This window comes from Macaca thibetana, chromosome 1 (assembly GCF_024542745.1).
Source record: "Macaca thibetana thibetana isolate TM-01 chromosome 1, ASM2454274v1, whole genome shotgun sequence".
Lineage (NCBI taxonomy): Eukaryota > Metazoa > Chordata > Mammalia > Primates > Cercopithecidae > Macaca > Macaca thibetana.
Genome location: NC_065578.1, coordinates 58,865,085 through 58,877,888, shown reverse-complemented (window position 1 = coordinate 58,877,888; position 12,804 = coordinate 58,865,085). Strand labels below are relative to the sequence as shown.

At 39.2% G+C, this 12,804-nt stretch overlaps 1 protein-coding gene across 14 annotated transcripts in view; it reads right to left on the bottom strand.

Moving 5' to 3' along the window:
* The window catches only part of FGGY (FGGY carbohydrate kinase domain containing), a 468,393-nt gene that overhangs the window by 76,285 nt on the left and 379,304 nt on the right, over positions 1 to 12,804 (bottom strand). The window lies entirely within an intron of this gene.

Genomic DNA, 12,804 nt, shown 5'->3' with positions numbered 1-12,804 from the left:
ATGTGCTCTTAATAGTCTTATTTTTATACAAATAAGTAAGCAGGCTTAGAGAGGTAAAGGGTCTAATTTAGTGCACAGCTACAGGATTGAAATATGGCCCGATTTATTACTTATAATATGAATCATACTGCTAATAGTAAAAGAGAGGGTACTAGATAAGCTGAACATGAAACTCCTCTCAATTACTGGAGACCTATATCCAGGGCTGAGAGCCTAGAACACTCTGTGAGCATTAAGTTTGCCCTTAAAAAAGTAGATATTAAAAAAAAAATAGAGGAGAGCAGACCATCTTTCAGGGAAAATATTTCATAGGGTAGCAATTGTCCAAATGGAGAAAAAAATACATCACTTAATGTGGTTTATAAAAGTCCACGGCGTTCTCTCTTAAAGGCACCAGGGTATTTTTGCTATGAGGATGCCAAGTTCAGCAGTCTCTGTGGGCTTGCTGTTTACTGACATTTGATATGCTTCAACATCTGTTGCCCTTCTCGATTGATGGGTGCTTCATTTTAGCACTTCTCTGATGCCAGGCTGGTACAAAGCTTTAGTACTGAGGTCCTATGAGACACTCCTAGGTCAGTAACACAACTTTGTTTGCAAAGCTGGCCAAGGGAAAGAATATTCATGGGAAAAGGTGAAGGGACATGCTATCTATCTACCAAACTGGGTATTCTTGGTATCCCTGAGTTATCAAGTGACATCTCCAAAAAGCTATAAACCCAGCCTATCCTAGACCCAAAGTCAGGTTTCAATGTCATGATCTAGGCTCTCAGCAAGGTGGTATATAATGAATTCTGCCTTCTTCTATAAGAGTTCCATGGAATGATTTCTAAGTTCCTTTTAAAAGAAATAAGTATTTTAGAATTTGGTATAAGGAAAAACGTGCTCTCTTTTAAAGAATTGGTATACTTCTTTGACTCCACATGACTTCACATATTTCCCAGTTTTGCCTTGCTTGCGTGGAGTTCAGTCAAAATAACCCCCTAGGGGATTGCTTGAACAGGTGTTTGAGGCTGCTGTGAGCCATGATTATGTCACTGCACTCCAGCCTGGGCAACAGAGTGAGACCTCATTAAAAACATAATAATAACTGCCTAGTCCAGGTCAGAGACCATAGATAAGCCAGATCTGTCCCATAGATATTTGGTGTGGCACTCACCAATCTAGAGTTAAACAATCTGATTTTCAACATCCTTTGGCAGTACTTTGAGTACAAATATTAGTATTCATACTTTTCTAGTACTTTTCTCCTACCTGATACAGAATCAAATCACCTTGTCATTTGCTGGTATCGTCCCATGTTTTTGTGTGTGTGTGTGTGTGTGTGTGTGTGTGTGTGTGTATTTTCCTCTTTTTACATTGTTTCTAACTTGTGAGTTTTATTCCAGTAACCTGTTTAGTCACTTATTGTACGCTTTCTTAAATCCTTTATGGAAGCAGAGTATGAATGACAAATAAATCGTTCTGTTCGCTAAGCAAAACTGCCAAGATCAGTGCAACAGTTGCATTCCTACTGCATCCTAGGGCTAATGCTCTCTGGTGAGTCACTTGCGCCTGCTCTACCTGCCCCACCTGTCAAAGGGTCACCATAGCTGTAGGCTCTGCCCCACCATTCCCTCAAACAGAAGGAAAGAACTTCTTCCTCAATAGTGAGTGAGAGGTCTGGACATCCTTGAGAAGCATCTACCCTATTTCTAGCATGTGACATGCAAATGTAGCTATAGGTGCCCTCCAAAGCACAGGGCTGTGGGGAATATGCAGAGGGCAGGGCTGGAGCCAGCCCACTTGAGTTTAAACCATCGTTCAGCCACTAACCGTCTAGGTGATCTTAGGTGAGCTTTTCAATAGCTTGGTACCTCAATTTCTTGCTTAATAGAGTGGCACAATGATACCACCTACCTCATAGGGTTGTGGTGAAGATCAAATGAACACAGGGAATGATAATAGTACTTTTCTGCTGAACAGGCATTGTGTTAAATGTGCTTTCATTCACAGAATCTTTGCAGAAACTCAATGGGGTAAGTTAATATGGAACTGAGCTCAGAGAAATTAAGTAGCTTGACCAGCCAGGTGTGTTCATACAGCTAGCAAGTCGAGGAGATGCCATCACCGTGAGGTTCAGCAAGGTGACTTAGAGGGCTACTTCCTGCTGCTCCATTTGATTTCCTCTTACCCTGCCTGTGATGGACTCAGCTCACTTACTCTTTCTACTCCTTACCCCACATACTTGGCAGGTAGTTGCTAAAATATCACAAGACTGAGGATCCAGCCGTCATTACTAATATTTACTATGTTGAGCTGAAATGGAGAGGTATTTGTCCCGGGTTGAGGCCGAAGCTCTTTCTTCTGCCTTCAGAGGAGGCACTTTGCTGCAAAGATGAAGAGCATAGGCCTGGGGGCTTCCACGGTGCCCTGAGTTCTAGCTCCATCACCAGCCAAAGGCTGCCTCCTCTGGAAGACTTTCCCAGCCCTCTTTAGACAGTGGAAGTCACTCCTCAAATGCTCCACCATTCCATTGCAGAGTAATTGCAACTTAAAGAATAGCCAACATTAATAAGACTATTTTGCTTTATATGCAGTAACATGTTTACTCCTTACAACATGAGTTACAAGATAATAGATCTCTACTGTTATCTTTTACAGGTGAGGCCTCTGAGACACAGAGAAACTAAGTAACTCACCCAAGGTAAGTGGCAGAGCCAAGATTTGAGCCCAAGCAAATAGTCTTTGCCATTACCTTAGACTTTTTCACAATTGTATTCATCTGTGTCCAACCTCCCCCCACCAGTAGACTGGGAATTCCTTGGGTACTGACATTGTGTCTAATTCTTCCTTGTCCTGCTACTGTCTAAGGGTGTTCCTGTCACATGTAGGCTTGTACTGATGAGCTTTGGCTTAAAAAATGAAACAGCCATCCTCATCACCTACTTTGAATTGAGGCCCCCACACACGACTTTTCCAGATCTAGTCCACTGTCATCTGTCAGCCAGGCTATCACAGCCCACCCAATCTCCAGCAGCGGAGGAGAGCAGAAAATGCATCCTGGTATCACAGGAAGGACCTGAGTAAAAGGTGCATTAATGGGGGCAAAAACAAGCCAGCAGAGTGATTAATTTGGCTTCCCCTTCAATATTCTGTTTATACAAGTTCATTATATAGCACTTAATTACTAATTTGCCCTACTTAAACCAAGAGTGCTTTTAATTTTTAATGAGATAAGGGAAGAAGATGCCTTTACTTAGTAAGGAGCAGCTATGTTATTTCCTTCTTTTGTTTTGCCCAGCCAATTAATAACATTTCTAAGGAAATGCATCCCTCTCATGAATTCTTTCTCCCTGTCTTCTTCTCGACCTCCCAGGTTTAAAAAGAGATGGCAACAGACAACAGCCACTTAGAAACAAACTGAATTCATCTCTGACCTGGCTGGCTGGGCTGGGCAAGGCCTTATAACATGGAGTAACATCGTATTCACAAACAGTGCTATCTGATTTGGGGGAAGCTGGGTTGTATCTATTCCCCGGAATCATGAATAGCATATGTATACAGAACATAGTCATAGGTCTCCATATAAGGCAATCCTCCAACAACGCTGCTTTATTTCTTGGTGTTAATGTCAGATAAGTTTAAGCACAGTCCTGGGATAGCCTACAAACAGTGAGGGGCATGGACTTTGGAGTCAGATCTGGACTTGGGTGCTGGCTCTGTCACTTGCTAGCTGTTAGACCATAGGCACATGACTTAAACTTTCTGGGTCTGTTTCTTGTCTGTAAAGATTAAGTGAATTATCTAACTTGCAAGAATTAAATGTCATCTAAAGTACCTTAGCACAGTGCCAGGCTCAGGATAGGTACAGACAAATACTTGTTTTCTTCTCTTTAGCAGAAGGTAAGGTAGGAAAATCAAAGCAAAGAAAGGGATTCCAGTGTTTTTATCATTACCTACAGAGCAAGGATTCTAGTTCAGTGCTATTCAAAGGGCCCGTCTGTAATGGTGAAAGGAGTTTGCCCCAGGATGTAAGCCAGCACACCGATTCCTTAATTGAGAACATCCTGCTATGAATAAAATGACAGCTGAACTAAACAGTACACTTGGTGACATAATTGATTTACATTCTGATGCAAGTTCCTTGCTTCACAGCAAACCTGAACTAACCATTTAGAGACTGTCCTCTAGCCTGCAGACCACTCTGAATAGTCCAGGCTGGGTGACTCAGTTGAATATCTCCCAGGGCTTCTGAAGATCTCTTCCCACCCTCCTCTGAGCTTAGAGATGTGGCCTTATACAGAATACATCAACAGGTTCCCTTGCTCTCTGACTGATTCCAGCCAATGGTGAGGCTGGCAGGAGATTAGAGAGAGGGAGAATAGAGGGAGAACAGGGTTAACAGTGCAGCCCTTTTCTTCCAGGGTCACTGTGCAGTCTCCACACAGCCCTCTTTTCTGGGCTTCCAGTAACTGCACTGTTCGCTCGCCTCTACAGGCCCAGCTGTTACAAACCCCAGGGTCACATTCTCCCAGTGATTTCTCTGTCTCTATGACTGCAATTTTGTAAACAGTCCCTCTTTTAAACACTCTCAAATTACTCTAATTTGAGGGTGCCTTCTGTTTACCTGTGAGGACACCAACATTTACCAAAGGGATATTTTGATATACATTTAAATTCTTGTCATCTATTTCTGATACTAGTTTTTAAAATAATGGTAATCACTTACCTCCGTAAGAGTCCATTTCCAGTTGTGGCTGAGCTGAACAGTCCTTGGTTTGGGAATCTCAGGTTAGTACTTGGATTCTGGCTCTATCACTTTCTAGCCATTGGCTTTGGTAACTCACTTACTGTCTCTAACCCTGTTTCCTCATTTGTAAAATTATTATAATATTATAGAAAATGTCTTTATATACAACTTCTTTTTCTTTTTTTTTTTTTTGAGATGGAGTCTCGCTCTGTCGCTCAGGGTGGAGTGCAGTGGCGCGATCTCTGCTCACTGCAAGCTCTGCCTCCTGGGTTCAGGCCATTCTCCTGCCTCAGCCTCCTGAGTAGCTGGGACTACAGGTGCCTGCCACCATACCCGGCTAGATTTTTTTTTTTTTTGTATTTTTAGTAGAGATGGGGTTTCACCGTGTTAGCCAGGATGTTCTCGATCTCCTGACCTCGTGATCTGCCCCCCTCGACCTCCCAAAGTGCTGGGATTACAGGCGTGATCTATACAACTTTTAATATGGTATAACTTTTTAAAATGTTCAAATTTCTTTGAAATGCATACAATTAAATACATGCTACTCAAGATTCTGATCCTAGCGCATGCTAGTTTTTTATTATTCACTGCAGAGGATCAAATACCTCTGTTAGGAAACTATAATTATGATTTCTTTTGTTTTCTTCTGCATATTCTTGATCATTTGCCTAAATGCTGCTACTGAAACTCTTTTAAGACACTGTACCTTCCACACTCTGAATCGAACCTCAAACTTTTTCTAGTAGTATGTATGTGTATATGTGTGTATGTGTGTGTGTGTATTTTTCAAGGCAATTTTCGCAATCACAGAATATTACTGATTTAACTAAAAGCCTTGTCTTTTCTGATCTCTCATTTGAATCCATAGCTTAATTTACTGTGTTGAATACTATATAGCACGGATTTCATTGCTATTCACCAGTTATTTTAGTGTAAAGAAAAAAAAACCCATTTCTAGTTTATTCCAAAAGGAACGTTTATAATAAAAAGTAAAGGCATAAACAGTAATTAGAGTGAGGAATTAATTACTGACAGGCACTTCTTTCTATGAGATAAATCTTAAACATTTTTGTTTAGGTTTACACCAGTATGAAGTGCCCTATTTAACAAAATCAAGTCAAACAGGTAAATCTTATTATAGAAAGAGAGTTCTGTAATCCTTCAAAGTTTCTAAGAACTTAGTAGATGTTTAGCCATTGGTTGCTTTTATAAAAGCCCAATTCTTACATTCCTGAATAAAAATTGTAGGGGGGAGGTGAGAGAGATATTTGGGAAAATACGTTTTGTTAGCCTAAATCTTTGTGTTAATAACAACAGCATTTAAGTATCTTTTAATTCAAGTTCTTTTAGTCTATTAAAGTACTCCTTAATCTATTGTACTTCATTATTGAAGTATCTTTTAATTCATGTTCTTAATTAAAGTGCTTTTTATATCTACCTAAAGAGCATAGGTACCTTTTAAATCTACCTTTTTATGTCTATAAAAAGTAAACAGGCATATATTATGATTAAAAGCAAATAAGTAGAGCAAAATAATACCAGTGAGTATGGTCATTCTCTGGGGAAATGAATTAGAATATTTCCATACCAAAGAGGTCACCCTGCTTATTTTTATTTCTGTGTGGGACACTCAACCAAGGAATGATGACAAATGTGTAATGCTATTTTTTATAAACCATACCACCTTGTGAGAGGTGTCTGAGTTGCCATCGTGTACTTCCCTAGCAATGTGTATGTATTTATAGGATATGGTCTGATGGAATACAAAGAACATGGGCTTTGTATTAAACAAGTTATACCACATTTCTGTGCTTCAGAGTCCTCATCTGCACAAAGGTCGCTGCTACCAACCACTGGGTTGCTTCAAGGACTCTATGAATGACAATAGATGGAAAGTAACAGGTCCTGTTTTTGGATCACTCTGTAAGGAACAGGAGAGTCAAATGATATGTATCTTATATTGAAATAATTTCATTAAAAAATTACAATTTTCAGCTAATGTTTTGACTTTTATATCCATGGTATCATTCTGCAAACTGCATTGGAACCAGAGGTTTTATAATTAATCAGAACTTGATCTATTTTTGTTTTATTCTGTTTTTTTTTTTTTTTTTCTTCCCCGGAGGGGTCGAGAAAACTCTTAAAAAAAATAATGTATTGTTAACCAGGTGTGGCAATAAGGGTAATGAATGTTAGGTCCAACTTCATATTCTTAATTGAATTCTTCTTTCAATGATTATTATGCCCTTCCAAAGTTTTCTGTTGACTTTCTGAGGGACATTGACATATGGGACAGGATACTCAGAAAATTCAATCAGTAATCTGAATCTATTTAATTAGGAATCAGAATCTCATCCAGAAACACATGCTTAAGCAGCAAAGGGCAAAAGGCTACTAAAAAAAACAACAAAAAAAAAGCTGATAATATCAGGACCATATGTGAAATAAGTAGGATTATAAGAGGCTTGGAGATGAAAGCTAAACAGAACTAAAATGGAACTAAAATCCATGGCAAAAGATTCCTTATATACAAGAAATGTAAACCCTGAGTTTTCAGACCCTACTGATGGGAGTATAAATTATTACTATGTATCAGAACCCTAAATGTTGGGCACACTTTTTGCTGGAACAATTATATGCCTCTAATTTTATTTTACAGAGATAATTTAGGATGTGTGCAAACATTTAGTTACAGAGATGTCAGTTGCAGCATTCTTTAAAACAATGGAGAAAACCTAAATATTCAAGTCTGGAGGACTGGTGAAATAAGCTATAATATATTCTATCAGGTAGAAAATTATGCAGCCTACAAAAATGATAAATAAAGAAGGTTACTACATATTTTTGAGTATAGGAAAAAGGTCTATAAAGATAAAACTTTATGCATTGTATAATATGTTTTGTAATTTAAAACTATAAAATGATTTAAAAATGTGTACAAAAAGACTAAGAGAACAGAAACCATAATATTAAATAGTTAATAACTAAATAATTTAAAATAGATTATTTTAGGATAACAAGATAAATGTTTTCATATTTTCTTTCATCTTAATTACATTTTCTTTTATCCCCAATGAACATGAAATGTTAGTATTCCAGAAAAAGAAAAAAAAGTGCAAGTAAATTAAATTGAAGGCACTAAGAAATGGGATGGTTTCATACTTCTGAACATCTAAGTATTTCAGTTTTTCCTAACCTCTGGAAACTAAGATAATGATAATCAGCTTTATTTTGCAAATAGCAAAACTGGTATTTATGGTGACAGAAAGCCAAATAGAGCTAAAAAAAAAAAAAAAAAAAATCACAGAAAGTTGACTCTTACAAAATAAAACAGAATGGGAGACATGCTATACACAAAAATCATAGGCTCTGAAATGCAGAACAGGTGATAAGTATAACTGGCTCTAAATGAAGTGAATTTCATGAAAAAGAACAGAAGGAGAGGTTTCAGCTGAGCAATGAGGATGTTTGCAAGGACTGACCTCAAGGGTAGACCGACCACTGCGGTCGGCATGGATGGTTTATCTTGTGGGCACACATTACAGAAAGGGTGAGTAATCACAGCTCTCAACTGGCCACTTATATGTATTGGTCTTGAAGACACAGGAGTCTGTCTGGAACGTGACAGGGAAAGTTGATGGTGGGAGTGCATGGAGTCAGTGATTTACAGGGGTGGCAACGCTCACACAGTGGGAGGAAGGAAGGTCTGTGATTAATTGGCTGATTCCAAGGGCTTATTTTCTTTACACTGGTACTCCCCTTAAACTGACTGCTGAATGCATTTTGATCTCTTGTCACTGTCTCCTTTTACTGATTTTTGCTTCAGATGCTTCCTCCACTCCTTCTTTTCAAGGGTGAGGGGTAGTGGTTCAAGACAAATAGCACTGCTGGAATTAAAGCTTGTTTTGTCTAAAAAGACTTGAATAAAAACTGCCCCTGAAGATAAGAAATTACAGAAAGTTAATGACATCTGCAGGGGGCCTAAAGGAAACAGAAAGTGGAGGGTCATTTCATGTTGCTGTCTCTTTGCCATTTGATTGGGTTTTCTCTCACAATGACTTGAAACTGCTTCTTGTTTTATTTATTTGTCCTTGTATTTCTTAGAATCTTTTAACTGTCTGTGTTTAGAAAGTGTAAGCATAGTGATATTTCATAAACTTAGTTTTTTTCCAGTTTGTTGATTTTCCAGGACCTGGGAGCCTAGAGAAGTGTTATGGAACACTCTCAGCTTCTAATTATAATTATTTGTTTTCCAAGATATTCAGAATTATAGAGGATCATTTTGTACTCTACTGATGATGGGGGAGGGATCAAGTAGAAAGGTCACAGAGGTCAAGACTACAGGGATTCCACATTCCTAAGGGTAAAGGGAGGGGAAGTGGACTGCCTTCTTTGTGTCCCCTCCCACCTATTCAATAGCTAAACTTTTGTAAGAGCAGCATATCTGTGGCTTGATTCCATATTATTCATTACACTGCAGATATAAAGGTGATCATGATTTGCCTTCGAGAATATTTGTCCTCAAGGAGATTGTACTCTTCAGTAAAGACACAGTTTTGAAAACTACTAAAAGGAAAACACCCTTTCTAAAGAGGGACAGTTCTTTAAGATAGCATTAGTCATTGTGTTCTTTAGAATGAACGAATGGGTGTATCAGTCTCCTTTGTGAGATCCGAATTTGACAAAGAAATAGTAAGAAGACTTTAGATGTCTAAAGGGAGAGAAAGCAGGAAAGGACAGGGGAAGAGAGACGGAGACAAACTAAGAGAAGGAGAATCTGAATGGATAAAAGAACAGAACAAGGAAGCTAGGAATTGTCAGCATGTTTCAAAATTTGCAATATCAATAGATCTTGTTGTTGGCCAATCTTTCATTAAGGCCTCACCAGAAAATTCCATCCAGTCTCCCTTTCCCTGATAAAATTCTCCCAGAATTGACATACACAGAGTCTACAATAGCTACAAGCAAAATCTACAGCTGTGGATCCATTGATATCACCCAAGAAAGGTATAGGACTCCACCCCTGGCTGAAAATCATCCATTCAGGGGCCTATGAAATTCGGAAACCTTGTCTCCTCAAGCATATAAAACTTTTCCCTACCTCTATTGTCTGGGTCCTCTGGATTCTCCCCAGCCTTCCCAGCATCTGAAGGAGGTGACTCTGGCTGAGTCTACCAAAATCGGCCTATCTAGATAAGAAGTGAAATCCTCCATCTAACCACCAGATGTGTGGTCCATGAGAAGACAAAACATCTGACTTGCTGGAACAGTTGAGGTGCTGGCAGGAATTGCTCAACTTTCTGAAGAAAGGAAAGGCAGGCACCCTGCAAACCAAGCCAGGGTCTCTGAAGTTCAAAGAAAAGACTGTGTTGAAGTTCAGGTTGAAAATATGAATCACAGAAAGAAAGCAATTCAGTTTTGCCTGACCTTGCCAGAATCTGGAGCTGGTCCCCAGACCTGAGGCACAAAGGTCAGCCCCTCTTCTTTGGAGTGGAGCAAATGATGCTAAGTCTACATACATTTTCATTTTCAAAGCAGTTCCAAACATTTTATCATTCTAATGACATTGATTACACCTGAGAGGTCACTGGAACCTTCAAAGGCTCTTTATCTCAATAGTCCCATATGGGTGGCAATTCTTATTTAAACATTAAAAAAAAAAATACATAAAACAGACAAATAAAACAAGTACCCAGAGAGAACAAATGACATTGTCTGAGGATAGTAAAGCAAGCACAGAACTCCAGACTATGGGGATTCTGTCAGGTAAGTGACGACAGATAAAACCTCAGGCCTCTCTCAGCTGGGGGCTCCCTTTACTAGATTGTGTCTCCTGAAAACGATCAGGACAGGCACACTCATCCTTGGGTTGAATAGGAGACATGAGCTTGTCTTTACAACGCTGTGAGCCTTGCAGCTGCTACTCAAGTCATCAGTTCCAAATCTGATCTACCACATCTTAGATTCTGTTCCAGAAGACTAACAGCAAATCTCACGTAGCCAAGATGTCAGTGTGGAGTTAAGCTCAGCTTCCAGTTAGGGGAAGATGTAAATGGAATTCCTTTAGAGCTGGAGATCCCAGTTTTGAATAAGATATCAATGAAGCCATAAGTCATGGTATGAAGCACCTGGTATAGCAGCCTCATCTTGACATGCTATTCTCTGTTTGAGCTACAGACTATCTCCTGATTTGTGACCTATGGCATTTCTTTTCAGAAAATACACCACTGAACACTTAAGAAGTCAGAAAATATTTTTAAAGAAAAAACAATCGAACACATTAGAAAAAGAATGACAATCAGGATAAGATATAGACCCAGAGAGACCTTCATTTCAATTCTGCTTCTACCCTTTCTGTGTAGCCTTGGACAAATTACTTCAAACATCTCTGAAACTTGGTTTCCTATCACGGAAAGATAAAAACATGCATCCTGCAAGCAGGATGACTGTCAAGATTAAATGAGGTGTCTTATCTCAGGCTACTATAACGAAATGCCATAGACTGGGTACTTAAACAACAGAAATCTGTGTTCTCACAGTTCTGGAGGCTCAAAGTCTGAGATCAGGGTGCCAGCAAGGTCAGGGTCTAGTGTGAGCCCTCTTCTGGCCTGTAGAAATGGACTTCTTGCTGTGTCTTCACATGGCAGAGAGAATAAGGAAGCTCTCTGGTGTCTTTGTATAAGGGCCCATCAGACCTTCATAACCCATGAGACTAGGCTCCTGCCTTCATGGTTTCATCTAACCCTAATTATCTCCCAAAGACCCACCTCCATATACCATCACATTGAGGGTCAGGGCAAATTTTGCAGGAATACAAATACTCAGTTCACAACACAGGGCAACCTCTGCAGAACCTTAGTAAGCATCCCTCCCGTTTTAACTTTTATAATTTGTCACAGGAAGTGCAAGATACCTAATTGTGAGAACATCTCCTACACTGATACACTAAAATAATAATTGACCATTTACTGATATTTCGACAACAAATATCTCCATGTGCTATTTTTGAGACAGGACGAGACTATCCAGAAAAAGTCAAGAATTAAACTATACCATCTTTGTTTAAAGATTCACTGAGAACCCACAAGAATTCATGAGTGGATTTAATTCCTTGTGAGGGAGATTTCACAGTCATTAGTTTCAGAGGCTTGGATAGTGTGTACTGTACCACATTTTCCAAAATGCAGTACAAACAACATCACAGTTTTAAATCTGTCTGTTCCTAACAGTGTACCCTTAAGTTTTGTAAGCTTTCTGGATCTCTATTGCCCAATCTCTGTGGTTCATGAAGCATTGTTATAGGTATTAGGAAGATTATACAAAAAGCACCTAGCACAGTGTCTGGCACATTAAGAGGTTCACAATAAATGAAACTCTAATTACGGAGCTACTAGCTACCTGGCTATTGTAGTCCTAACCTTGAGACCATGAGCAAGTCATTTGGACACTCTGCTGCTTAGCTGAACAAATATCTCTTGAACGTTCAATTGAGAAGTGGGAGCTAGACTTCTTGATTCTGGCATTTACTAGCCGTTTCATTTAGGGTAAGTTATTTAACTTCTTTATGCCTCAGGTTCCTCAACCATAAAATGGTGATAATAGAGTTGTTGCAGGGACTAAATGAGCATGCTTGATACACAGAAAGAACTCACGATGTACTGTTAATTACTATTACAGATAAAGAAGTGGAGGTACAGAGAAGAGTGTTTAGGCCACAAGAGCTGGCAGGTAGTCAAGCCAGGATTTGAGCCCAGGTGGTCTAATGCCAGAGCCTGTACGCTCCTAGCCTCCACATCACATTCGTTCTTTATCTTGTATTATTTCAGCACTCAGAACCTCTCCACAAAGCCCCATGTGTGCAGAGTCTTTCGCAATTTGGTAGGAGGGAAAGTTCTGCCTCTCACCAGAAACTAGTATGTTTCCTCTTTTTGAAAATAAGAATTATGCAATTTATCATGTGTTCTTTTTTGTCTTGGCTGCCAGGAAGCTCAGAGCCAAATTATGTGTTTAATCACAGCCACCAAATTGTTTCCTTCTTCCTATATCTTTGTTCCTTATTTTCCCTTTTAATT